A 6,127-nucleotide genomic window follows, 5' to 3' on the forward strand; every position below is an offset into this window, starting at 1 on the left:
CCACACTGCATTTTGCAGCGTATAGTTTTTCGGCGGTGTAGAAATCGGCGAGTGTGTAAAGCATACGGAAAATAAATTTTGCTGTCCAGTTTACGAAACGGTTGTCATGGTTATTATTACGAGGCAAATGAGTTTTGAATAACTAATTTTCTCTGCAGGGGGGAGGAGATATTTTTCCTTTTGTTTTCTATGCCGTCTACCATAGTTTCTTTTGAATTTCGACTGTGTTGCTTGACCAGTAACTCGTTTTCAAAGTTCCACTTTAAACGCCCGTGTGGACCGTTAGGAATTCACTTTCACATTGCTTGTTGCGGCTTCCTGGTTGTGCATATTACGCGGATAGATCAGGCTCTGTTTGAGCTCTTTGAGGTATGAGCAAGACTTGTTTCATACCAGGCTGCAGGACTGGATACCCCAGTTTTAAGACAGAGAACAAGGAAAAAGGGGTAAAAAATCCCCATCTATTCGGCGCTCCAAAAGTAAGCGCCTGTTGAAGTGAAAGTGTGTTGCTAGGCATTATACAAGATGTGTCAGTATACTAATATTGCAACCTTGGATTAGCAAATTCCACTTTGACATACCCTGCAGTGCATGCTCAGTGGTGCTGCTAGTGCATTTTTATCTCATAATTGTAATATGGGGCACTTTAATGAGCGACGTAAGCTGGAAAATATGTACAGACAGTAACAGATAGTAACGCAAACTAAAACACTTTTAAATATGGTTTATTTCCACGGTTGTGTGTAAAACAAGCAAATATTGTTTGCATTGCACATCTCAACAACAGTTATCAGCAGGCTCAAAATATTTCATGCATACTGAGGGAACCCTGAGACACAAAGCTAGACAGCAGGTAGCCTGCGCCTCGTCCCTTCTCCATTTGAACACATGTAGCTTGCTTTTGCAGGATGCCATAACAAAGAAAATATGTCCTCTTGGACCTGGACCTGAATAAAATGAGAGAAAAGGAAATACTCATATAGCCGTGACCAGAATTTGCTGCAGGAATTATGTGATGTGGCATTGCAGCACATTTTACATAACTATGTATCAGGCAAATATCACCAAAATGAAAACAGTAACTAATATGAACGTGAAAAGTTTTTACACCAATATGTCTGGCTAGGTCATAGTAATCCAGACTGGAAATAGCACTCACCAAGGTACACCAAAAGGAGGGTCCCGATGTTTCAAAGTCCATTAGGCTTCTTCATAAGGGCGATTAAAATGGTCATGGGAGACAGCTTTTATACAAGCAGGTGGTCGTTTTGAGGTCAGTTGATGAAGGCTGTGGACGTATGCGTTGGGCAGCGGCCCGACGGACCGGTTGATGTCTCCTGCGGTCGATTGAATGTGGGGTGGATTCACATTCCAGGATTTTTGTGTTCCCGAAGTCGATGACGTGGTCAGGCATTGACAGTGTTCCGCCAGCGCACTTCTTTCCAAGTCTGCTTTTTGGACATCGTTTTTGTGTTGCCTTAATCTTTCTGGCAAGTTTTTTGTTTCCCCCACATATGACGAGTCACACATGGTGAACGGAATCTTGTACACGACACCTTGTGCTCTCTCCTGGGTGGCTGAGGAATACGACTGATTGTGGCACAGGCTTGTGGGAAACGTTGATTCCTTTTCCCAAAATTCGACAAAGGGCTTCTCTGATGCGTCTTACATATCGGAAGGGGGGCACGCTTTGCTTGATGTGGAGGCTGGTCGTCCAAGGGTGGACTGAGGATCCAGGGCTGTGACCCAGGCGTGTGTAGCATTTCTTCTTCAACTCTGCTCGGATTTTTCTTTCCTCAACACAGAAGAGACACTACAGGCGCCCTGTGAGACGTGAAGTGGTTTGAATTGAAGTTGAGATACTATCCAGTGTGGGTCTCTTTCCTGTGTACGGTGAAAGTGAAGTTGTCGTCGTGTTTTCTCACATTCAATCAATCCCAGGAAATGTCAACAGGTCCGTCGGGCCGCCGCCCGGTGCATACGTCCACGGTCTGCATCGCCTGATCTGTAAACAACAGTCTGCTAGTATAAAAGTCGTTTCACACTACCATTTTAGTCATCCCCAAAGTAGAAGACGAACGGGCTTCGAAACATAGGGACTCTTTTTGGTAGACCTTGGTTGGTGCTATTTCCAGTCTGAAGTAACGAGTTTCCATGCTACTCATGCTGGCCATGCTAGGTAAAAATGTCACAGCTTCAATATTCACCATGCAGAACCCAGAGATCCTTCAGATATGGCAGAGAAAAATTCCGAGGCTTGACAAGCAGTTTACAGAAAAAGACAAAGTTTGTGAGCTTCACTTTCAAGAAGATGACATTGAACGCTGCTACACTACAGTCCTGAAAGATGGAACTGTGCACAAGATGGAGCGCACACGACCTGTGCTAACAGAAGCAGCAGTCCCATGCCTCTTTCCTGGACTCTCTTCGTATCTGAGCAGCTCCAAAAAGAAGAGGAAACCACCTGCTCCAAGAGGGTCACCAGAGAAACGACAACGCAAACAGCAACATCAAGAGCCAACTCCTAGCTGTTCCCATCATGACAGTGGCTTCCCTGGAACAGAAGTTGAGGAAACTGTCCAACAGGCTACTGTTGCTGAAGACACTCTGATCGATGCACTGATAAGAGACTCTCAGGACGTACAAAAGCCTAACACTCAGTGGGCTATCAGCATTGATGAACAAAGGCACTTTGTGGCATTTGTCTATGTGAGCAGAGAATATGATGTGACAAAACGTCTCATAGTAACAGACAAGCCTGAAGTGAAAATATTTGTGAAAGAGAAAATGATACAACTATCGTCACTTCCATTTGAAACACCACGAACCATATCAGACATCACACTTGCACTACAGCTAATCGATGAACTTGTTCCCTGCCCTGGGATACGCCACAGTGATAGGTACTGCATTCTCATACTCTTTTAGAAAATTAGTCTAAACAAGGGTTTCTCACTTTCAGACATTCAGAGCAATGTCTTGGCTTCATAGTGGTCAAAGGCAGTAACGGCCCAGGCCAAAAAATACAAAGGTGCATGTCCTGCCGTCAAGAGGGTAAGAAATTATCCGACAAAACACACCAACAGAAGCGTGCAAGGAATATTGGCAGGGGAAGACCTGCAAAGCACACTAAGGCAAACCTGCTTCGGAGTAGGCGTTACCTGAAGAAAATGGTATGTAATTCTTTTCACTTACAAATTTTATTCTAAGGTTGACAAAAAATTGGCCTTTCTAGACACTTAAACTGAAGCAAGAGGTCAACAAGATAAAAGGGCAGTGTGCCATAGTGAAAGAACAGGCCTTGGAAGAGGCTGTACGTGGCCTGCCTGACCTCCAACGACTAGCCGTACAGAAATGCTTAGACGCAGCAAGGAAAAAGGGCCCTAAAGGACGTCGATACACAATGGAATGGATATATGAGTGTCTCCTGATGAGAATAAAAAGCCCAAAGCTCTACAAGCACATGAGGGCAACGTGACCTTCTTCCTCTACCTTCTATAGACACTATTAATGCCTACATAAGCAAACTGAAAGAAGTCTATGGATTTCAAGACAGTGTTTTTCAATGCATCAGAACCAAGACAGAGAACATGGCCCCTGAGGAGAAACATGGTACATTTCTTACTCTAACCAACGGTAGTTTCATATGTGGACAATACAAATTTAGAATGTTGTACAAGCTTGGGGGTGATGTCTTGACAGTCAGGGCTGTGCTTATTACTAATTTGAAAGATCCATGCCCACAGAAGGTAGTGTTAACTACCAAAAAATTATACCAATTTTAGTAAACTAATTCCTCCATTTCCTCACAATTACCTGTATAAATATTACACTTATTATAATGTACAGCATTGCACAAGTCCTAAAGAGAGAATGGTATGCAAGAAGGCACCTAAAATATTAGTGTAGCATATTGCCGAAAGCCCGTTATGCATGCCTTCTCAACCACGGTTCACTCAGCCATGCTTGGCTGAGCTGTGGTTGAGGGGGTAGTGACTGGGACCCAGCAAAACATGGGCAGCAAGGCACATGAAAGCCCTCGCAACAACACATGCTTGAACATGTTTTTGTTCATATGTTTTGCACTTAGTTGCATAGTGTTATCTCAAGCTTATCTTACATGGCCTTGTACTAAGGCTACTTCTTTGTTGGCAAAAGAAAAGGATCCAATGGCTAATACTGTTAAAAAAATTCCAGGGGTACTGCTTGTGGACGAAATGAAACTCACAGAGGCTATTTCCCCTGACAAGGCAACGCTCAAGGTCCACGGGTTCACAAACCTGGGGAAGTACACCCCAGAAAGGCAGAAAGCCCAGAAGGGAGACCATGCTCTCGTCTTCATGTTTCAGCCGTTTAAGGGAAAGTGGGTACAGGCTCTAGCACGCTTCCTGAGCAAAGGCAGTGCTCCAGGAGATGTACTGCACAAGCTGATCCTTGAGTGCATCTTGCTGTTGGAGAGGAATGGCCTTCGGGTGGACGCTGTAACAACAGACGGTGCGTCATGGAATAGAAACGTATGGAGACACGATTGTTGACGTTGTAGCGATGGGCCGCTGTTTCCAACTGCTTTACGGGGCAGGCATTGTCGAGCGTGGAATGTGCCTTGCCACAGTTGTGACATCTCACTCTGTTTTCTTCGATACAAGCACTGATGTCATGATTGCCGGCGCATCTCATACATGACTGTTCACGTGTGCAGGTTGCATTTACGTGGCCAAAATGTCCACTCTTGAAACACTGAGTTGACTTCGGTTTGTACTCGGTGACAAGGAATTTCACCGTTCCAATGTGGACCTGCTTTGGTAGGAGGCCTGAGGAGAAGCATACATTCACAAGCACTCCTTCGTTACCGAGGACGCCTCGGTAAGGAAGGAGGGCTTGTAACAGGACGTTTGTAAAAGAAATGGCAGCCCGGAGCCGCTTGCTGATTTCAGTATTGTAATGACTCAGGCATCGGTTCATGTCAGCGGTACAACAGAACGTTTATTGCACTGAGTAATCCTTATATATCCCAAGCACTGCACCAAATCGCCCTAGCGACCGTGAACCAAACTAGATAGGAACAACCGCTTACCGCGATAACGACCCTGCACGTGGCAGGTCACAACATGATCTGCTTATCATAACAAGTATTACTTAGGCACGTTGCACGCGCTAATGCACGCGGGACGAAAGCACACACACTGACTTTGCACAGAGGAGGGGCGGTCCTAAACGTTTGCCGACGCCGCCCGCGATCTTTACATCGACTGCCATGATGTTCATTTTGTAGTGCAAGCGTATTTCGGCTGTCTCGTTTGGTGCCTCCGATTCGAGGTATTGCGTGAAACTGTGAAACGCGGCGAAACAGGGAAGTGTCGTGCGTGAACTTTTGTGAACTGGTGAACGTGTACGTTCGACGATAATGCACTGGTTCATTCAGTTTATCCCCATGATTCGGCCAGTCTGAACTCTTCATTCGCGAGCGACACATCATCAGCACCGATATATGTCTGACACCGTCTGAGGAAAACCCCGGAAAAACCACAGACATCACAGCTAGCACATGGATACGAACCAGGTTACCTCCCTGCCACGACGTGACATGGCCAGCACGTTAACCTCTGAGCCACGCGAGCTGGTAGCGTGGCTAATAAAAGGCATCCTGCCTTCAGAAATAGAATGGTTCCGGCTATGACCAATGCGGAGCGCTGCCGGTTCTATCACATGAGAAAGAAAGCCGAACGACAAGCCCAGCACAGAACAGGACTGTAGACTCCGTCCACTTGGAAGTCGACGCGTCCACAAAGGAATCAACGCGCAGTTGCCATGCAAGCAGAGGCTGCGGCAACGAGCATCATTGTCAAGTTCCGCACCTAACGACCGTTGGCAAGCTGCGGACATGTACTTCGAAAGGACTTTCATCCAGAACGAGTTCGGGCACGCTTGTAGCGTATGTGCAAGTTCGCATCTGGTTCCAATTCGACTTGAAGTCAGTGACCAGCAGCTAGTGCGACGTGCTGCGGACGGCGTTTCCCGGCAGCGGCGACGACGTCATTGGCTTCAGAGTGTGCGCGACCATTAAGGAGTCACTGAGTGCTGGCCAGATACCGTCCATGTCGGCGACAAATGGGTTCAAGTACCCACC

This window comes from Ornithodoros turicata, unplaced genomic scaffold (genome assembly GCF_037126465.1).
Source record: "Ornithodoros turicata isolate Travis unplaced genomic scaffold, ASM3712646v1 ctg00001139.1, whole genome shotgun sequence".
NCBI lineage: Eukaryota > Metazoa > Arthropoda > Arachnida > Ixodida > Argasidae > Ornithodoros > Ornithodoros turicata.